Here is a 24093-nt window from a genome sequence, read left to right as displayed (position 1 = left end):
GAAGCCTCACAGTGAGAAGGGCACCTTGAAGCAGCAAAACACCCTGTGGATCTACATTGACAGAAAGTAGCACATGCACTTTATTTAACCTTCATTTATGGAAACAAAAGCTCTGTTTTAGTCATTACAGGAAGCCTGGGTGAACTCATGCTGATTCCATTTCACTCTGCAGATGTGACGTCGAGGATGTTGGCCAATCATAGGATCTCCAAAAAAAGGAACCAATTATGAGTTTTTTTCGTTAGAGGTGCAAGCCCAAGAAAATGTCGCAAAAAAAATAAATAAATTTGAAAGCCATTATCTGAAGGCACTTCCACTAATAACCAAATGTGAACAATATACACCAACAAGGCAATCTGAGAGGGCAACCATGACCACTACAGGAGAACAACGGCCCCCCCCAGGCCTCTCTTATAGCAGCTAGTTTGTCTGTCACATGCCTTTCAGTGGCACTGTGGCGCGAAAACCTGCCCTTCCACACTCATCGCATCCCAGAGACTAGATGTGCTCTCACCTCGTCACCTGTAAGCTCCTGCTAAGATTAGCAATCCTATGTGGGCATGCAGGTCAATCTCATCCATGCTTTTCCAGCTGTTTCCAGCTGTAAAGCCCTCCGAATTCTTCATCTCCAGGATGATTTTTTTCCGTCATATAGTGACGAGGACCACGTTATCTTAGCCATTTTTTGACAAACAAAGTTTCTCGTTCAGCTTTGAGGGGTTTCTTCATCTGGAGAATAATGCTCGGGGTTGTATTCCTCCCCATCTTCTTCTTCAGATACCACCTCATCTTCCAAATCAAAAGTGGCTCGTTGGAAACCTGAAAAAAATCTGTTCCTACGCCTGTTCAGCAGCAGAGAGAACTGAGACTGAATGTTGAAGTGTTAGTTAACAATGCCTTGATAGTGTCTGCATTTGTTGCTGCTGCTGGTCAAAAATGAGCCGACGACAATCTGTGTAAGTGGTGTACAGCTTCCATGGAAATATGAATATAGGCAATATTTCTCTTTTTTTAAAAAAATAGCATTTAAGAGGTTTTCTCTGCTGTTAAATACAGTGTTCTTTGGACCCCAGCAGTAATTTAATTCCAAGCTGTATTTTCTCCACTTCCCTTAATTTCACGTTCTTCGTTCAGCTTCTCCCCTACTCTCAAATTCAGATTACAACATCATCTGCAAACAACATAGTCCATGTTTCAGGCTTCCAAATACAACTCTGAAGTGAAATGACATTTCCAAACCAGAGATTTCCATCTTCTTTGCTTGATTACATCTCTCCATCCAAGGACAAGACAGCGGTGTTATTTATATTTATAGGCTCCAATGTTCATCGACATTTATAACACTGAGATTGCTGCATCGCATGAGAGCTGCAGACAAAAGAAGGAGACACCTGCAACTCCTCAGCAAAATAGGAAGTCTCTCTTTAAAGATGAATACATTGGAGTTCTTGATATACTCAAGATGTAAATGTGGTTCCTATGTTGCACACACCATACCATTTATTATGTTCTATACACTTTAACCAAATTGCTGGATCCTTGGGTTGGGATTTTTGGTTTAGGTATGTCCAGTAGTCCTCATGGAGACCCAAACCTGGTCCAAATAAGTCCTTAACTCAAATGAATGGCCAATGTCGTGTGTGTGTGTGTGTCTCTGTGATACGGGATGCTATGCTTGATCTTTACATCAGCAAGAACATTCCCTTTTATGGCATTGTTATGTCTCCATATCCATGATGTTGCATCACTTCCATCTTCTCTTTTCCCCCTTTCCCTTTGCACACCATGTGTGTCTAAGACTGTGGACTCCCCTGTAGATTTCCTCACAGCAGGATGTAAGGTTGGAGAGACACACCAAATGATCTCAAGAGAAAGAGCACAGCAATCCCGCTGAAGAGAAACAGTGTCTGCTCTTCAAGTGTGAGCAGCTGATGTCAGTGTCAGGATATGATGGACACGCTTTTTTCACCTTCATCTTGCAGCTGTTTGGAGAGATTGAGCTTCACTGAGCACTTCTGCCTCTGCAATCTTTTTTTTTTACTTTTCAGCTCATGAACCTGAAACCTCCAGCCTCCAGCTTCAGTCAATCATCGTCTTTTGCTCCTGTCAGTATTGGTGGACACACAAAACCCCAGTGTTTTCTTCTTATTCTTCATTTGTGGGCACTGATGCAAATTCCGTCATCGGAAAGAGTAAAACGAAAGAAAAAAGACAGTAGGGGAAGGAACTGAGTGAATCAAAGTTGCTGCTGAAAGAAATAAAAAATGAAAGTATTAGAACAGTGGTTTCCAAACTTTTTGCAGGGCCTTAACAAATCACAAAAAAAAAAAAAAAAAATTCTGCCAATTCTTTCTCCAATGTTTTGTCAGCAGTGCATGCTGCGGTATGCCTCATTTGCATACCTCATTGGTTTCACCCGTCTCAGCCACCCCCACCACACTCAATTTGGGAACCAGTGCATTAGACAAATAAGTCACATGGCATTAATATTCTGACAAAATAATGACTGTGTGGTTGCTGAAAATAGTGTTAAACTGCGGCAGATCAGACAACATCAGCTTATAATTCTACGGAACTATACAATAGTTCAGGTATGACATGTTTTCTTTCTATTAGACAGCCGTTTCCAACTGGGAACTTAAGTTGAATGTGCACAGAGAAAATCACAGCACACCAGAGTTATTCAAGTTCAAATGTGTTATTTTGTGACTTTTTTTTTTTTATTTGAAATTCTTCAGATTCAATCAGATTGACATAATGACAATTACAAAAATGTATTTAAAAAATACCTTATCAAAGAGCTAATGGGTTTTTTTTCTTATCAAATTTGGCTTGTTTTTGTCTTTCCATTTGAAATCTGTAGTTTAGCTTTTCCGTAGGAAAAAAGTCTATAGTTTTGTATTAAAATTATTTCTGAAATAAATAGATTTTTTAGATATGAATGTATTGCTTTTTAAGATATGATATCTGATTAAAATATTGTCTAAAAATAAATGACCAAAAAATTTAAAATTTGCCTTAAAACCGCCTCATACCACAAAAGAAATACAGTTTTTTTTTCTTACAGCACAAACATATTTCGCCTTTCCATTTTTCATGAAACAGTTTTTTTTATCTGCATCAGTCTTTTACCTCCTGAACATTTAAGGATCATTTGTGGATATCTGCTTAATCTCACTTGTAGTAGTAATTAAACACTAATGTAAACACTGCGATCTATCTCATTTCGTGGATAATAACATAATTGCCATGCATTGTGAAAATGTAGTTTATAGTCAATGCACTATTTAAAGCAACATAGATTTATTATAAGGCCAGAGTTAGACACCCCTGAAGTAGACGTTGCATGCTGTCCCCGTGCGTTTTCTCCTCCAGTTTGGTCCTTAAATCCAAAAACATGCAGAGGTTAATTGGACACTAAATTGACCGTAGGTGTGAATGTGAGAGTGAGTGGTTGTTTGTCTCTTTATGCTGGACCGCAATGTACTAGTGACGTGTCCAGGGTGTACCCCGCCTTTTTGTACCACTATAACAGCTAAGATTAGCTCCAGCCACTTATGACACTTATTATGGAGGATACAGCCGTACACAATTAGTGAGTAAATCAGTTGGGCTGAAGACCTTAAATTGAAATGATCACCCAAATCCAATTGCTGTGTGATTATATTGTTGTAATTAATCAACTAAGTTATTGTTTGCAGATTTAGCTTTATTTTCCATTCATCACCTTCAGGTGTATCGTGACCAGCCTCTGGGCCGAGTCTGATTTGCATGTGAAAACCAAGACGGATCAAATTACAGACTGCCCACCAAAGCTGCAAAAGGTTTCTTAAACACCGCATCTGAACAGGATTAACTGTATGTAGGGATTTAGGGGATTAAATATCCCCTGTGCTCCTCGGGACTTTCATTCATTGTTCCAGGCAGTGTTTTAACCTCTGGGAAATTAAAGGTTAGGGTCTGTACCAAGCATGGACATTCAGCTAGTTACTAGTTAAGCTACTCATTTGTTGAGTCAAATCTTCAACATCATTGAAAAAACATGAATATCAAAGGATCACAATTTAACATGCATGAGAAACTAATTAAGTAAATGTGACTTAACTTATTCTCAAGAATTTTGCAGAATCCTGCGTCACAAGACAACAGGTGATACGTGTTTTCTACATAAACGTGCCTCTGTTTTGGTGACCAGTCCATTGTACTGCAGGAAAAAAAACCCATTAGCTCAAAATTTCAGGATGACCTTTAAGCAATGTGTATCTCATAATTACGAGTTGCCACATTTTCATTGAATGCAGCAATGGAACAGGATCAACCGGCTGAAAGTAGGTCAACAGCCAACTGAAGGTGACTCTCTGGATTTACTTCCAGAGCATTTTTGTTTTCCTTTGGCTTAAAATACTTAAATCAAGGAGAGAAATAAGGCGAGGATTAGTTTTGCTGTGGATCGTCGACAGTGTAGAAGGTTGTCATGAATGATTTTTGTTTTGATCTGAGATGCATGCTCAGCTGTGAAGATTTGTGGCATTCAGTCGTTGCTTTTTTGGTCCAAGCAGTTTGAATGAAATGTAAAGAGCCTCCATTCTTCTGCTTAATTGTTTTAATTTTTCCTGCTGGTTCTCATAACATAAACTTCAGAAATAAAGAAACAAATCCGCATAAGTGAACACGTAGTGTGTCAATGGAGGAGCAGGAAATACATTATTATCTCGCTGGCTGAATGCAATTGTAGGGTTTGACACATGTTAGACAAGAAGAAATGCCCTAGTAAGTGTACAAAATCCGGTCTAAATCCGGTCTAAATAGGTAGAAAAGGGAAGCATTTAAAACAATATAAATCCAGATTTTCAGATATTCTATGATAAACCCCTCTGTTGACATTTTCCGCTCAACTAATGTACAATTTCTTTTTTTTTATTACAATTTACAAAACTACCTTTCACTTAGATTAAAACAAAAGACTACTATCTCAAATTATCCTCTCCTATATTATGTATATATATATATATATTTATTTATATATATATATATATATGTATATATATATATATATATATATATATATATATATGTATATATATATACATATATATATAGACAGTACTGTGCAAAAGTTTCAGGCACCACCAGCTCTGTTGTTTTTTCTGTCTGTTAAATTCTGTGATCATTGGAATGAAGTGTTGCGACTTAAAACTGGTCTTATATATGATAATAATAATAATAATAATAATAATAATAACAATAATAATAATATATAACTCATGCAACATGTGTAAGTAATGCTTAAGCATGTCTCTAAATGAAATAGCAGGTCAAACACAGGATTTACCAGTATCATTAATTCAGGTTCCACTCCAGTAACAGAGCTGTGTTATTGTTCAAGTGTAAGAGTAGATCATGTTAAATACTTGACACCTCTAGAGGATGTTTTTTTTAAAAACAACAAAAACTGCATACATATTTTCTGGATGTGTTCCAGTAAAGAGAAATAGAAATAATGATCCTCCATTGTCGTTATAGCACTGCTAAAACAACAAATCTCGTTTTCCATAGAAAGAACAACCATCTGAGAACCACATTGTTCAAGCAATGAAACAGCACTGATATAATATGCACTTTTAAACTACAGTCATTGATTCAAATAATACATCAAACAGTTAAACTATTTATTTTGACAAACATAAACATGACCGCAAGACACGCAGTGCAGAAACATATTGACTTCACTGGTCTCAGCCGAAATTCATCTACTTTTTATCTCATGGCCCTGACAAGTCTAGTGTTTTCCAATCGATTTACTTCAAAGTCAGTGAGCAAATCAGATTCTTCCCTGTTTAAATTACTCATCTTCTTCAAGGCCTCTGCCGACAAAAAAAAATACAGAGGAGTGACTCACACAGAATCATCATTATAGTGTGAAATGTAGTTTCCTCTGACACGTCGAGCTGTGCTATACGAAAGTCGGTTAAAAGTGAATTGAGAGCAGCTGAGGTAGAAATAAAGGCTTTTCAGCTGCCACCAGAGGAAAAAGTTGTGGTGCGAAAAGATGATTGAATAAACCTGGTCTGCCTCAGACAGACAAAAGCACTTTCAATTTACCTCTCACATTTCTTTTTTGTCCTCGAGTCATTTGTTTTGGTGCTGCAGATACACAGAGGTAAATCTTCCGTAATCTCTCTCTTTGTCTCCCCTAAATCAAAGCCCACACACGTCTGTACATTCACAAGTGATGCGTTGTGTTTGTGTAAAATAAGAGCAGCGCGCACGCGTTGCTGACAGACGCAGAACCGGATCCTTACACGTCACACCAGTTCTCCCTCTCTGTGTGTGTAATGACACGAGAAGACAAGACAAAAAAAGGAAAACAAAGATAAAAAAAACAGCAGAAGGACTGTGAGAAATCAGTTGTGCAGACGAAGGCAGCACAGGACAGCACTGTCGGGGCCCCTCTGGACAAACTCACACTATGGCAGCAGTGAAGGGACAAAGTAGCACCCTCCACACTCCATGGTGTGAAATCCACAAAGTGTTGCACTGCTGGCTTATTCCCCAGGGTGCTTGTTCTCTGTGGTGGTGTTATTTCCACAGGGACAGTCTGAAAGATAAAAAGTTTATGCGAGAAATTCAGAGTGTGAGTTGCCAAGCACAATAACGTTTAGTTTAAAGTTTTGCGAGGCAGCGCAGTAGATGACTATTAATCCGTCCTCGGTTAATGCGCTTAATCATAAGGTGCAGCATTCTTAAATGATTAGGGCGTGTTGAGCCTGATTTATACTCTGTGGTCTGACACTTTTGGTAATTGTTCCTCAACAAAACATAGATGACTCATGCAAGTTTTTAAATGAATGCTCCAGCGAAAGGTTTCAGTTGTTTATATCATTATCTCTGCTTCTTTTTTAAAAGGGTAACTAAAACCCCTCTTCTGAGGGCAGAGCCGGATTAAATATATGGACTATACAAGGCAGACTGTATTTTTTGGGCCCCCCCCTCCATCGATGTTATTTATGAATTGAAATCTGAAACTTACCAAAGTTACTAATAAAAGTGAATTCTAATATATTAAACAGTTTATCAGACTATTTTTTTTTTTTATTTATACGTTACTACAAGGCTCTATTAAATTATCCTTATCTTATCCATTGCGAGTGTCATTGTTAAGGCAGTAGTACCAGCAAATCACCAATAGGTGTCAGCATTGCTATGTAAACAGAGCAAATAAGATAAATGTTGTAAGCTATTGCAGTTTGCAGAAAATCTTAATTAAATGTGTCGATTAAATGGAATAGTTTAATAAGTAGTCAAATATACAAAGACCAATAAAATTTGCAGTAAGAGAAACTGTGCTGTAGAGGTAAAGAGGTTTATTTTCGTGGACAAGCATCACCTCGCTTCCAATTTCTGGTATTCAACACTCAGCAGATGTTTCTCTGGATGGTGTACTGTGCAGTGTTGTTTTTGGAAGTCATTCTAGATTTAGTCTTAGTTTTAGTCTTTTGGACTTATGGGCTTATTAGTTTTAGTCACGTTTCAGTCATTTCTATAGTGCAGTGTCACACATAAGTTTGACATTTCCTCCGCCGGTGGTGCGCCACGACCGACTCTAGATTGGCTTGGAAGGGCTCAGGGCGAAGGTGGTTTACAGCGAACCCCCGCCCGGACCTCGCATGTGCACTCGCTGCGGCTTCTCCCGCCCGCCTGCCCCCAGCGCGACTGTCTATCGTCTATCGCGTCATCAGGACGAGGAGCGTAAATCGTCTTGAAACGCGGACCAAGTCATTTTTAGGTTTTGATTGTCCCTCTGACTGGGCCCCCTGCCAATCGGGCCCTAGGCACTTGCCTAGTTTGCCTTTGCGTTAATCCGGCTCTGTCTGAGGGTAACTCTGCCTAATTCCTGATTTTCATAAATACCAAGTTGTGGACTGGGAGCTAAGTGGTGGAGAGAAGGAGGAGGAAGAGTGGGGAGCAGCGCAGGGGACGTGATCTGACGGTAAATCTGATATTGATTTGCTTCTCTGATATCATGCAGTGTGGAAATATTTTGCCACAAGAAAACCCCAGTATGTAAGTAATGCGCGTGTAGCATAGCACTGGACATCTCTGCTTGCACCATAAGGACGTAGGCTTCCTCATTCAAAAGTTGAGAATTGAATTGAATTGTAACCTAAAAATCAAAAATCAAGTCAAGGATTTGGAGGATCGAGACACCCCTACTTATGAGTGTAATACCATTTTGGCAGTCAGTCACCCTTAATGAGCTCCTGTTGGACTATTACCACTGATAACTGAAAGTACACAACCATTGTGGTGGTGGAAAAGGATAGCGTCCACCATGGATGCCAACAATAGCCTGTGTGTTGCATTCAATGTGCTTTATTATTTTCAATAAAGCAATTCAAAAGAAAATTGCCATTTAAATGCACCCTATTCTACTCCATGTTTCACAAAATTGAACATGGGCTTGCATCTTACTTGTCTAATTCTAATGTATAGTCTGTCGCTGATCTAGTCTATGGGTCTGGAAAGTGGAGTGACGGCAGAGGTGACCATCAAGGAGTGACAAGTCAGTTTGTGTGCGATTCTACAGCTGCTTTCAGACATAAACCCTCCCCTAAACCTCCTGATTCCTCAGAGATTGTGCACAGGGGCTGTACATGTGAATGCAAATGACTACAGAATTTGAGATTCGAGGGTTTTACGATTCTCTCACCGGCTCCTAGATACTCCAGAGAATCCACAGCCAATGTGAATTTTATGAGTGTCCTGCTTCTCGCATGCTAAACCCAGGTGTCACCTCCTCACCTCAAGAATCTTCTGCTGTTTTGAAAGAGTCTCACGCAGACAAGGTCCGGCTAAGCTTATCGTATGATGCTATCGCATATTGTCTGGACCCAAATCTGGGGAGAATGAGATGGGCAGTGGACAGTGGTTAGGGTTAGGGTTAGTGACCTGCCAGTTCTTGCCTTCTCAGTAAAATCCACCCAAGCTTCTTTTTCCAGCTGCAGATCTTCTTCTTTTGGCTTCTCCCATTAGGGGTCGCCACACTGGATCATCTGCCTTCATCTTGTCCTCTCCCTTCTGTTACTCCACCTGTCCTCATGTCCTCCTCCAAAAAGAGAATGAACCTTCTCTGTTAGAAGTAGCATTAATTTCTCCCACCTATTGTTCTTCAAGCATGTATGTGCTTCTATTTTAGTCCACTTGCTGCATTTGGTTCAGTGAAAGCGAACCAAGACCTTATGTCTCTTGGTGGGCATTAGATTTCGGTTCTCCAAACCCTCCCCAAACGGAGGGGCCTTTTCAGGCAAACCAACAGGGGTTCGATTAAGAAGGGCTGATGTGAATGCACCCTTACTTTATTGCCTGAGCTGGTCACCAAACTGCAGATCTTGAGACCTCAAAATGGAAAATCACAAACCAGTGATTTCCTGTTGTTCTTAAGTCATTCATAATCAGCTTCCCTCATATGGCGGTTTAATTTTAACGTACCACTAGGCCTCTTTGAATCTTTCATCATATCTGACCTTTTTTCTATGGCAAGAACACACACTCTGTAGTCTGTACAATCTCACACAGCACATAATACTGCGATGTAAATTTCCCCCTATTGTAGATGATGGAGGACCCTTGACAATGCCACTGTCTAGACTTGAGACTGATGGATAGAAAAGGACTTTCTGACTGTCCCTTCAAGTCCAGACTAAAGATGATTAAACACACTAAAGACAGTGACTCCATGCATTAAAGATGATTAAAGATCCTTCTGGCTGTCACTGCGTGATAAAGGTGATCGTAAATTTGCGAATGCTCCGTCTAGTCTTAAAGGTCAAGCACAGTTGAATGTGTTCAGTTCTGATGAGTAGACTTAAGTATATAAAACAGAGAGAAAAACAACTGCCCCTCTTTGCTGTTTGAACATCAGCTGTTTATTAGTCATGTTGGGTTTTGCTGGTTAAGTTAAAGATGCTTCAGTTAACAGTGCTTACCAGGATATTGTGTTTTCGCTGTGGTTCTAAATGCAAAATGCCAAATGCTAAATGGGGTCGGTAGTGATGGGAATTCAAAATTGGTTCTTCGATTGAACTGGTTCCCATGTTCCTGGTTCTATGTATCCATGAGAAAAGGTTGAATTTCAGTTCTGTATTCTCAGTTTGAACTTCAACAGTTCATCTGCACCATGTGAACATACCTGTGATTGGCTAATTACATTGTTTTGCACCATTGTAGTTGAACGGTATGTGGGCAGCGAGAATGTACATAGTTTTTAACATTTTAAAGGACATTTTTTCATGAAAAAATGTTCTTTAAAATGTTAAAAACTATGTTAATTTTTTCATGAAAAAATGTCCTTTAAAATGTTAAAAACATTTTTTCATGAAAAAATGTCTATTCGGAAAGCTACAGTGCAATCAATCCCAACAAAACCCTGCACAATCCCAGAGGAACTGCAGAATTGTGATGGTGTCTATGGCTACTGTGTCAGGATTTAGCCTTGGCTGTTGAGTCGCTTTTACTTAAATTTATTCAGGGACAGAGAAATATCGCAAAGATAAAGAAAGCAACTGGGGATGGAATTGAAGTTTGGAATTTGAATTGTGGTTTGGCATTAAATGGTTAGGGATAACACTTTGTTTAGGCTGCCAGAATCAATGGAAGTTGATTTAGCGTTTTAAATAGGAAAGCTGCAAAAACCTGTGCATGTGTGGTCCAGGTATTACTCATGTTTTGGGAACCGAAGTCACATTATGGGAACTTAATATAGGGACATAAATCAAGTCCCGAACACATACATTATTAAATTTTTAAGGTGAATACATGTGCAGGATGAGGTAAGGGTTAGGTCTAGGCCAGTAGTAGTTGGAGTAAGTCAATGCAATGTCCTTGAAAGTGATGGAAACCAGACTGTGTGTGTGGTGTGGTCAGGTTAAAAGCTCTTTCTAAACGGTGGCACCATCCTTTAAAGGGATGACCTCTGAGAGCAAACTGAAATGAAGCAGGCTGTCTTCAAACACTCCCAGGTTAACGCGTCTCTCTCTCTCCCCCCTCCCCCTCACACACACACACACACACACAGCTCTCCTTCCCCAAAGAGGGTTTTTCTCCTTTTAATCATGAGATCTTCCAACAGACACACATGTGTGTTCATTCCTACACACTCACACATTCACTAGCCATTTAATGCCTTGTTTATTTCTATGTATAGTGCAGCCATATTCAACATCTTATTTCAGCATTGGTTAGAGTGGGTTAGAGTTGCCCCCTGGTGGGTAATCAATATTTTCTTACTTCCTAGCTATTTTGCAAACCGGAAGACGACCTCTATCGTTTTATACGTGTTGTTTTATTGTGTTACTCATGTATGCATAACAGCACTGTGCCTGGCCCCAGCATGTGCACACATAAATGCCATTAATGTGATTCCATGATTATCCATCTGTGTTTTGTTTCATGAAGAGACAAGTCGGCCCTTATAATTATTATCCATGCTAATTAGAAACTCAAGAAATGAGAGATGAATGTAAAAAGATATTGCTAAGAAGAGCTAATCATGGTTTAATTATGCCATGCAGCATTTATAGTAATTGCCAATGCTATTGATCTGTTGGATTGTCATTGCCGTACAGTTTAGTTTAGTATGTATAATGCAACATTAATGTAATATTGATCTATGACTCATTTATATGATATGTGGAGACTAAGACCCGCATTGCTAATTGGAAACAAGCAGCTAATCGATGCTTCCCTGGTACCATCAAGTCATTACAACATGAATATCACTGCGCTCATTTTTGCATGATTTATTGATCGTGGCGTGTCGACAAGAAAACACAGGTCATTATTTTCCGTAATTATACAGGAGGTCAAAACAGTTCATTTAGTCAGCGCAGGATGTATCTATGTGACAGTCGTTTCAAATGGACTTTAGGGTCGTCTGTCACATAGTAATGACTTTGTTCTCATGATGAAGCGGTGAACTATTTTCTTTGTCTTTCTTAGACAGCATTGCATTACACGTCCAGGAGGTGACGTGGTATGGCATAATGACTGAGCTGTAGCTTAAGGCTAACAACAGTACACTATTGTGATAGAGATACTGTAACTTTACACATATTTATATTGAAATCAATGCTAGAGCCTACCACTGTATATTGTTTTTGTATGTTTTATGCCGTTCTGGTGGCATCTACTTATATTATACGCCATAGCTCAGTAGCACTAACCTGTTGAGGCAATGCTAGGCTATCAAGGTAAGCTATCGTTGCTAGCCTGGATGGGGATCTTGCTCACAAATCTTCTAAAAGACAGAGAATCCACTGTTGAAAGTGGGAGCATATCTTCGACCAACATACTCCATATACCATGAGTCTCCTCACTTCTTGAGGTTCAAGCATCGCAGGAAGGGAGAATGTTAGTTTTTGCTGCTTGGGTTTTTTTCTCCACTCTCATCCTCCATTTGCTTTCTTTTTGAAATACTACTGAGAACCTGATCATATTTATTTATTTATCTGTATAAACCACTGCCCGCCCCACTGTTTGCAGTCACCAAATATACACATTAAGACACAATTTGTCATAAAAACAAACAAAAACAAAAAACAGTTCCTTGGTATATGTGGGTAATTTAATAGCCTTCCTGAGGAGGCATTGCGATTTATGCAGAAGTACAAAAAATATATGCCATCAGTATCACTGTGTGGAAACTAAACTGTCACAACTGCTGGAGGCATCTTAGTCTTTAATGGTTCTATAATTGTCACTTTGAGGAGTGCAAAAACTTTCTGGGTACCACGAATTTGATAATAACGGCAATACATTGCTTTTTTTTTCTGTCTGCCATATGTCTTGGGCAGCCAAAAATATTGGGAGTAATATTGTGCTGATGTTTCGTGAAACTTTGCCAAAGGAGCATCAGGCGTGTATGAAGTGATGACAGGTGTTTACATAATGTGGCATATTGCATTTTTCTGCATTTAGACGACTGCACCAGTTTCCTCTGACGGTGCTGTGCTTCTATTCAGAAAGACCAGATATTAAAAAAAAAACAAAAAACAGTGTCATTTGTCTCTTATATTGTGTCGCTTACTTTTTAAAATGAAAGTTGTAAAGATAAATGAAACAATATCACCGCAGTAAACAGGCACTGTGAGTCACATCATACATTAAGTTCTAGATCTAAAGTTCTGCCTTTATATTTCTTTAGGCACAGCAAGGACTATTTATAGTCTGGTTATACTGTGAGCAGTAAAAGGGAGCACACAAATATAGATAAATAACAGCAATAAATAAGTCCGATAAGTCAGACATGCGTCCCCATACAATCATCCCTCTCCTGAAATCTACACCCCCGGATCAAAGAAGTCATGGTCTACTGTGGAACTGGGAATTTTCACGAAACCCAAGGTCGCTGTACAATTGAGAACAAAGAACTTCCAAAGGGACGTAGATAAAAGTGCAATCTTTCTACACAATTGGTCAGACCTACAACAACGTAAAGGAGACACTTTTTCCACACTTTGGCGACTGGTAGGGCCTCCAGAGTCCCAAATATAAGTATTGCAGAGCCCCCCCCTCTGCAACTGGGTCCTGGACTTCCTGACAGACAGGCCGCAGTCAGAGGATCCACGACATCTCCTCCACCTCCATCACCCTCAGCACTGGCTCCCCCCAGGGCTGCGTGCTGAGCCCTCTTCTGTTCACCCTGCTCACTCATGACTGCTCACCTAAACATCCGAGCTGTCACATTGTGAAGTTTGCTGATGACACAGCAGTGGTTGGACGCATCAGCAACAACGATGAGTCCAGCTACAGGCGGGAAGTGGAACACCTGGAGGGTTGGTGCAGGGTAAACAACCTCTGCATCAACACAAAGAAAACAAAGGAGATGATCGTGGACTTCAGGAGGAGCAGACATCCCCCCCATTCTCCCCTGCACATCGGAGGAACAGCGGTGGAAGTGGTCTCCAGCTTCAGGTACCTGGGCGTGCATCTCAAGGACGACCTCACCTGGAGCAGCAACACTTCCAGCCTGGTCCGGAAGGCACACCAGCGCCTCTACTTCCTCAGGAGGCTGAGACGCGCTGGACTAGGAAGGTCAGCCCTTATCACCTTTTACAGATGTGTAGTGGAGAGTGTCCTGTGCTCCTGCATCACTGTGTGGCACGGCAGCTGCTCTGCAGCAGAGAAGAAGGCTCTGCAGAGAGTGGTGAAAGCTGCACAGAGAACCGTGGGCAGCAGCCTCCCCACCATCACTGACATCTTCACCTCCAGATGCAGGAAAATGGCCACCTGCATCATGAGAGGTCCCACTCACCCAGCACACACACTGTTCACCCCTCTCCCCTCAGGCAGGAGACTACGGAGCATCAAGAGCAGGACTACGAGACCGAGGAACAGCTTCTACCCTGGAGCTGTCAGACTCCTGAACTCTCTTTAGCCCCCATAGCCTTGCTGGCCCCACCCCCCACGGAACTGTACTTTGCACACGCCCCCAGTACTGTACACCACCCTTGCACAAAATTCTTTGCACAGCACCGTACCTCCAGAGGTTTAAACTTTAAACTTTTTAATTTATATTTTGTTAAGTTAAACTGTTGGTTCTTCTTTATTCTTCTTCTTTATTATTCTTCTTATTTGCTGGGCCGACCGGGTTCTGGAGAGACTGATTTTCGTTCTGACCTCATGTCTAATGTGGGTCGGTATGACAATAAAGAAATCTTGAATCTTGAATCTTGAATCTTGCAATGGTTAAAAAGTTGATTTTGCATAATATGTCCCCTTTAACCAATCACGGTGATGTATGCAGAGCGACAGAAAATGTGCTTTCTGGAGTTTTCTAACGGAAGCAACCGCTGCTCTTCAGTGGCCACCATGTTGATGTATACACAAGCTGCTCGACGTCACCTTTCTGTGTCTCTCTAGTGTGCCAGGGAAACAAAAAACACATTTGTAATGAGTTCCCTTTTTTTCTGATATTCTGTAGTTGCTGTAGTCCTTGCCAGAAGTGCCTGCAAATTACTTGCAGTCCAAAAAAATCTTAAAAAAATACTCTCTGAGTTCTTCTCAGTAATTAAATAATACTTTTTTATCCTCTCCATGAGGGTCGTGGGGCTGCTGGAGCCAATCCCAACTGACACTGGGCACAAGGCGGTCCAGTACACCCTGGAGAGGTTGCCAGTCCATAGCAAGGCCAGCATACAGAGATAAGCAAGCATTTATTCTCACACTATGGTCAATTTAGAGTGTCCAATTAACTTCTGCTTGTTTTTGCACTGTGTGAGGAAACGGGAGCACCCAGAGGGAACCCACACACACCCTGGGAGAACATTTTATTTTAAAATAATCTTATTAGTGTGATTTTCTTTTAGAATTCACCGAAGCCATTAACCAGACAACTAGATGTTCTCTCTGAGTCTCTCGGCCCGTCAAGTCTGCTCCTCCACCAGTGCTGTCAAAAAGTAAACCAGATGGTATCATATCCTAACATTCACAGTCGGCATGAGACCTGTTGCCTTGGCGTCCCTACAAAGTGTGAGTGGACAGCATTTGGATAATGACTGGAAATGTGTGTCTCACCATGCAGGGTGTGACACGGCAGTGAAGAGTCACACTCCTTTGCCTCCGAGAGGTTCATTTCCTGGTGGAAAGAAACATCAGGAGGTGAATACATCATCGAGTTCAGCAAACTTATGTGTGTGACCCGGTATTACCATATAAGGCCGTGCTTCCTGCCCCTCAGGGAGGTGTTCATTCATGAAAATGGCATCAAATAATAAACATTTGAAATGTACACATTCAGGGATTAAAGTGCTGCTTTCAGGACCCACAAAAGAAAGTGGTTAAAGTTGGTAAATTACATTCTCTACTTTACGAACATATTATTTGAGCTTTCCACAACCACAGCTGGTCTCCCAAATATTCCTAAAAAAGTTACCTGTTATTATTGTGGACAGTACTGGGGATAATATGAGAGTCTGGGGATGTACTTTTAATTATCTTGAGGATAATGGCCTCAGTGCAAAAAAAAATTGTGTTATTCATCGTTGAAAAACGTATACAAACTCAATACTCAGTAAAATAGGTACAGACTTCAAACTCCAGATGTTATGTGAGTAAGTTTCTATGAACTGTCATATTGGCAGCCTAAGCCGATACTGGATTCCACCTGTCACTTCGCACTTTAAATCCCCAGAGATGAACGACTCATTGAATACATCTGATCCTTTTAATGCCCCTGGCGTGCTTTTTACAAGTTTGAAAACAGCTGGAGAGGACATTATTCCAGACCACCTGACATCCTTAACTTCCTGATTCACTTCCATTCATCTTAGTCCAGAGAGTCACTGACAGTTTACAAGAGCCTGGAGGGACACAAATGGACACAATCTGGCTTTGTGTGAACAGTTTCCTGTCAGAAGGCGTTACCTTGGTTGTGTGACATCAGCTAGTGGATACGGAACAATTCTGTTTCTCAAAAGATGCCCTCGGTTCAATCTTTGGTCTGTTGCGAACAGTCCTACGCAAACAAAGTTACTGCATCATGCTTTTCTATGTCTATCTTTCATTCATGGAAATTGAGTAAGTGTGCCGAATCACCCAACAGCCTGAGGATTGTGAGGGGTTGAGGTATACCTTTTCTCTTAAGAAACAATGTTAGAAAAAGTTTAAAGTGCTAAACATCTGTGAGTGATTATAAACTGAAAGTGTTGTTGAGGTGAGGTGTGCTGGTTTCCTCCTAAATGTGCCTTTTGTGAATTCCTGATGTAGAGTCACAGCCAGTGTCTTTTGGCTTTCATAATCCCAACCTCTCCAGAGTCAACTCATTATCACATCAACCTCCCAGAAACCCTCTGGTTCACTGCTGGCACCTGTGGCACAGCAAGTGTGCTCCGGTCTGATCAGCTGCTGAAGATGAGAAACCAGATGTTTCTCTGCATGATCCTTAAATTCATGTTTTTTTTTTGTTTTTTTTTAGCATTTACCAGCTATACTCTACAGTTAATTGTTTAGACTTTTGTGTGATCATAGTCATAGACGTGATCATAGCACTCACGGTGTCCAGTGACATCTCTAACTAATGAGTGCACCATTCAAATCAATTCCCGAAAATCAATATGAAAACATTAGCGGGATCATGTTATTCCAAACCTCTCTCTCTCATCTCAGTGTATGTTGGCTTGTTAATTGGCTGCCTTGACAGAGACGGTGGAACGTTTTTAGAGACACAGTTAGCTGCTCCAGTGCTCTGCCGCTCTCAGACGCAATCTGTTCCTGTCAACAGAGAGTGGCATGTTGTGGTTTTACCATTCGACTCTGTCGAGCTGCTAATGCTGCATTTATATATGTGTTAAATGAAAATAAGAGGCAAATTATTTTGTATGTAGGCACTTGTCCACTGCTCGACCGTGCAGGGAAATACAATCTGGTACCACCAGTGTGATCAGTAAGTGAGACTGCTGCTCATCAGTGAATCACGGATGGATTTTCGTCATTTTTGACATTGCACCATGGCTATAGAAACAAATAATATACATATAACTACACAAACTACACATTTTCCATGGTATTTAATTGGTGGGATACTGGAGCTTTTCCTGGATGGGATGCTTTACCTTCCTGTCATTTATGGACCTCAATTACATGGCTGTGTGCACAGCATGGGCTTCTCTCTAAAATATTCTATCAGTCTCTCTGAATACTTTTCAGAATAGGTGATTCTGGATTTAGTTTGAAAGAAAAAAACAAAACAAAAAAAAACACTTGAAAGTACTGTGTTGAAAATTCAAACAAGATTCATGAGCAGTAGCAGCACAAACGGTATCAGACAATCAATCACTTGCATCACTGCCCCACACTTTTGAGACTTTTGTTATGTGATTGCTTTAAATACTTAAAGGCACCCAAAGTATTTATTAATGTTTCACGCTCATGTTGAAAAGAATTCATATTTCATCGAGGTCACGTTGGAATTGCAGTATAATGACACGCATTCTTTCTTTCTCAAAAGGTTTTCATGATGCAGCAAAATGCTAATTTCGCAGCAAATAGACAGGGACTGCATCAAGATGTGCCCTTTTCCCCGTTTATCTGCAGTGACATGAAGCTGATGACTTGTGATGCCACAGCTTAAGTTTTAATCACTGGCACTAATGAAGCCGCTCATCCAGCATTAGGCATGCTTAGCTTTATGCTGACGGGTTAAATACTGACACCATTAACCAGAGCCAAAGCCGAGGCGGAAACTACCAAGGTTTTAATACAAAGATGATTGGCCAATTATATTGCACCCATTAACCTCAGTTATTGTCAAAGTTGTGTCAAGTTTATATCAGTCTTATAACTCAGTTGGGATCTTATGTAATACCTTGGAAGTTTAACACCACCTGTATGCACTGCTACCTTCCTCCTCTACACTCATCCCTCCTTTTCCCAAGCACAGTTGGGAACGACGCTGGGAACAGTCAGTAGGTTTCCATGCACAGTGTCACAAAATGCAAATTAAAGGAACTCAATGCAAAAAAAAAAAAAGAGTCTTTAATAAAACAAAATTAGAAAAGGCTAAAACAAACAATGCAACAACATGAACTGAAACCAGCAAAGTGACTGAATTGTGCTATATTTTTTTCGCTGTTGCCTTATTCTTCTGTGTATAAGCTTCTTCTATTATTTATTGTGGCCCATGTGCAGAGCACCCAGACCAGCTTGAGTCTGACTGTGGTCCAACTAAAGGTGAACATGCAATTTCCATTCAACCCAGTGTTGGAATTGACTCGGACTAACACAGTATTTTTATTTATTTTTTTCTTCTTTTCCACTCTCCCTCTCTTTTCTGCCGTTTCCCTCAAACACAACATTCACACTCTGGCTGCTTGATCCATTCGGGCTGCTGTAGAATTAAGTTGGCAGCCCCAGGACAGCAAGGCCCTTGATTTATATAAAAGGCTTATTCTAAGGCTAAGAAAACCAAATGACTTTTGTTTAAAAGCAATAGACAATCATATGTAATTACACACTCACTTACAACATACTTAGTAGTATATTCATTTTATACAAATTGGCCATGGGGGCCACATGGTGGTGTAGTGGTTAGCACTCTCGCCTTGCAGCGAGAAGACCCGGGTTCGAGCCCCGGTTGGAACAAGGGCCTTTCTGCATGGAGTTTGCATGTTCTCCCCGTGTGTGCGTGGGTTCTCTCCGGGTACTCCGGCTTCCTCCCACAGTCCAAAAACATGCAATGTGGGGAATAGGTAAATTGGACACTCTAAATTGACTATAGGAGTGAGTGTGAGAGTGAATGGTTGTTTGTCTCTAGTTGTGTGTGGCCCTGCGATGGACTGGCGAACTGTCCAGGGTGTACCCCGCCTATCGCCCGATGTAGCTGAGATTGGCACAGCACCCCCCGTGACCCTCTGGTGGAGGATAAAGCGGTTAGATGATGACTGACTGACAAATTGGCCATGATAAAACAAATGGAGAGACAGAAGGAAAGAGTGGAAACAATGTAGGGTCGCATGGATAACGTATCATCCTATACATGCAGCTGTGTTGACTGGAACAGATAAGCGAGACGGAAGGTTAGATCACAGATAAACAACACTTGACAGAACATTTTGACTGGGGAATGAAAGCATTAAACATTAAAAGACAAACTACAGATCAGTTTTTCCCAACTTGCGGCCTTGGTGGGTATAAAAGTTTATTTAACCAATCCTGGTTCTGGGGACCCACTGCTCTGCATGTTTTAGTCTGCCCCACACTCGAGGATTTTCAAATCTGTCTTGATTTTAAAAACATGGGAGACCACGGACTCTGTAACTATTGAATGTTTTAATCCTGAGAAAGTACAGATTAGACCATGGATCATTAACTGCGGGCCAAATTTGGACCCCCAAAGCTTCCGGCCTGTAAATGAATTCCAAGAAAGAAAAATTCCCCCCAAAATCCATCACTTGTTGAGCAAATTTTGTCACTTTACTTTGCTAATATAATCCTGAGGGTTCAGTTATAATCTGAACTTTGACAGGTTTTCGAACAAAAGGCTGAAATTGGGAAGACTCTGATGCGTCCGATGACGTTAAAATCGCTGGCTCAGCACCAGCTCATCATCACTGGATGCTGACTCCGTCTTTCTGTGCCACTTTTTTTCCCTACGTCTTTATAACTTACTGACAAATGCTTGATTAATTAGGTCGCAATTCAGAGTAATTGGCAACATAAATAACATATAAATAACATCGATGTACAAATGCCACAAGTCGAATGCTTCTTGCAGAGATTCCAGAAAATCAACCTCCGTCACACCAGTTTTTCCAAAAATGTGAGGAAATCAATTCACCTGCAGTCATCAGTGTTTGCCATTCACAAAGGCACTTGCATTAACGTAATCCAGTGTGCATACTAGATTTGGTCATCAAACTGCCCTGATTAAAGCTGAGGAGTGCAGCTGAATGCTGATTAAGCCCATCAGCACCACACGACTATCATTGTGTTTCTAAGTATAGTGTTTTTTTTTTCCGTTTCCGTTTCCAGAGTGATGCGTTTTACGTCACGACAGGGCAGGCAAGGTGGAAGAAGCACATGGAGTAGACGCAGCGAGACCGCAGCAGAAGTGCTCATGAAAAGTTCCAGAGACGGATTGCATCCGCTAAACATTAACGTGGACCTTCAAGTATTTTGATTCCGATCACGGTTTTAACAAATATGATCATGAGATGGTGAACGTGAGTGCCTCACAAAGGACACAGGACACAAAGCAATTCCCCCTGAACATCTGCCTGACAACAACAGATTTACAACAGATAATTTACCAAAGAATCATATGAATCATAGAGGGAATGGGTGGGAGCCACAAGAGAGATACTTTGTTTTGCCTCATTACCGCCACCTACAGTGTTGATAAATGAACATATGAAATACCTTTATATATAGTTATTATTTTCACATTTTTAATATTTAACTTAATTTATTAATTTATGTTTATTAAAATATATAGTACAATGTGGAAACAGATATTTTTCAGCATTGTAGAGTAGTGTGTATATATATATATATAAACAGTAGCAGACCGTGGGGTTTCAGTCAGGGCCTTCAGTAAAAACAAAGAAAAAAACACACCATAGCGCACACCACTGCACATCTATAGGCTACTGCATCATTACCACCACATCTTCCGTTAAGTCACTCAGCAAACGCAATTTCACAAGCCAATATATGACACAAAAACAAGCTTCCACATAAGCACAGGCTTTAGCTACGCGGCGGAACACGTCCCCGGCACTATTTATGCTCAACAATTTTGTCCTCACCACGTCTAAAAAATGTTAGAAATTTATCATTAACACTCCAACTACCTTAAATGATGTACCTCTTGGGTGTAGGTCTTCCTCTTGAAATAATTTCCTTCTTTTCTCCAAACGATCGCCGTGAAAAGTGCACACGAAGGAGATCAGAAACATGATGGATCGGTGGTGTTAATGCAGTGGCCATAGTTTACTTCAAAACCCGCCAAACGTTCAAACGTCGTTGATGACAACAGCAGGGGCTAGCGCCAGACACATCGCTGGGCCTGGGGCATTCTGTCACTATAATATCACATTTTGATTGGCTGACGACACACGTCAGTCAAAGTTATAACCAAATAGGAAATGGCAGCTTCAACGAAAGGCCAACAATACTACTCAAGCAGGTCCACGGAGCTATGATGCGTTTAATGACATCCAGGAAAATCCAGCTCAGCTTCACAAAAAATAACCATATTCTTTCTGTAAATATAATCATAACATACTGAAAAAGTAATTGAATTAAGACATGTTCAGACACAAATTAATTTATTATTAAAAATAATAATAATAATAATAAAAAATACTTTTTTGATATATATGTATGTGAGTTTGGTTTCCTTCTCTCAGTGTTAAACACAATATTGGTTGATGTAGACTGAATCTTCAAGAAGCTTTTTTTTTTTTATTCGAGAAGTTGAAGTAAAGTGAAGAAAAGTGGTAAAAATACCTGTGCTTAGCATTACTTCCTTGGTTTTCAACCACTAATGTAGCGTTGGTCTTAGTAATGGTTTGAATGGAAGTAAACTGCATTTATTTTCTCACAGAGCAAAACAAATTCTCATTTAAAGTACTGGCTTGCCATTAGTCTCTTAGTCTGCGTTTAAATGTGTGTCATCTAAACCTTATACAGGTGAGGGTGTTCTTAAAAAAAAGAAAAATCACAGGAAATCAATGAATAAAGTTAGTCCCTAACAAGGACGTTCATGTGCGGGAATAAGATTATGGTAAAAACTTGATGATGGTGTTAAACTTTGATTTCCTTTACAAAAGAAAGAGGGTTACTCCCCACGAGTGACGACATGTGGTAGGCGTGAGGGTTTCCTATAAACAAGGATGAATCTACATTCTGTAAAAATGGCTCTTGTTGCTGGTGTCACGTCCATTCCACTCCTCCTCTCTGCTTCACTCCCCCTGCCGGCCACTCCCACCTCATCAGCCAACTCTGTTCACCTGTGCACTCAGGTGCTCCTTGTCAGTAATCAAGCCACTATTTCAGCCTGGTTCACACACTCATTGCCAGATTGTTCTTAGCCTCCATGCTAGACTCGAGAAGAATTTTCCCTTGGATTGAGCTGAACTGCGTTTATTATTACCTGTTTGCTGGGAAGACTACTGAAGGAGACATTTACCAAACTATACTATGGTCCGGGTTACTGCAATTGGGTCCTCACACACCCCGTTACAGCTGGTGAGTTTTCAACAAAACTTTTTGTCCCTTTTTCTTTTAAAAATGTTCTATTTATCAGATTTCTTTCTAAATACAAGTGTTTTAAAACCGCATTGGACTTGGAATCTCCTAACTCTGACAACGGTTCTGGACGGATTCACAAATTCAGACTTGGGACGACTGTGACTTTTCCAAGCCAGAACCCAGTAAGAGTCCTAACACTACAGTTTCATTGCAGGGGTTGAGGACAGGACAGGACAGAACAATCATATTCATTAACTGTAGTGTGTTGAGAAATAATTTATTAGAAAAAACAGAGCGATTATTTAAGTCGGAGCTAAAACTATACTATAAGGCTTTAGAAATTCAAAAAGAATTAATGAACGTCAGTAAATCCCTACAAATATGAAACAATAGGGTTAGATAACGTCAATGAATCTTAACACTAGTGCCTGTTTAATAACCATAATTTGAAACTGTCATTTTGTATTGTTTAATCTTGTCACAAATGTACAAGCAAATCAAAATATGGTAGGTAATGTGAAATTGTCATGAGCAATGATGAGTTGGTGGAAACGATTCAGCCACTCCCTTTAAAAGTTGGTCAGATGTAGAGAAATAATTTGAGAAGTATAACGGATTCAGACGGTGACTATATTTGGCTTGAAAATGAGACAATCCCTTCCCACAAAAGCTGGTCTGATTTATAGAATTAGAAGAAAATGGACTTAACACTTTAGAAGAAGAGAGCTTTGAAATGACTCTGGCTGAGATTCTTGATGTTTTGCAAAATATGGGTATACTTGAAAAGAGATGCCTCAGAATTTTATCGAATTGGATGGTAATTTGCAATCTCTTCAAACGGGTAGTGATCCATACGACACAACTCCCAATCTTTACACCCAAACCACAAACACTGTTTTACCGCAAGCACAACACAAACGGTTCAGTGTTGAATTACAATTCTGAAACTTTTCTCAACAAAATCGAGAAAGTTCTGCAAAGCAATGACGGCCTTCTCTCAGATGATAGTCTTGAATTTGTTGTCACAGCCGCTTTAAACAAACGGGGTGTGAGGCCTGAATTGGGGAAGTGTGGCATAAGACCAAATCAAAAAGCTGGCTTATCTTTACAATCTTTACAACAAAACAGGCAATAATTTGTGTTTTCCTTGTGTTTACCATACCACATGCACCCACAGAGAGCCGAGGGTGAAATTCAAAATCAGGCACAACAAATTTACACGAGCGTGGTTTAATTCAAATTACAAAGTGTCCTTAGATGTGTCTAAATTTGAGAAACATTTAGATGTTAAAATTCTTGTTTTTCACCACAACTTTGGAACCAAAAAATTGGAAATGTATCCGC

The sequence above is a fragment of the Solea senegalensis genome, linkage group LG12 (assembly GCF_019176455.1).
Source record: "Solea senegalensis isolate Sse05_10M linkage group LG12, IFAPA_SoseM_1, whole genome shotgun sequence".
NCBI classification, from domain to species: Eukaryota; Metazoa; Chordata; class Actinopteri; order Pleuronectiformes; family Soleidae; genus Solea; species Solea senegalensis.
Note: the sequence above shows the minus strand (reverse complement) of the source record.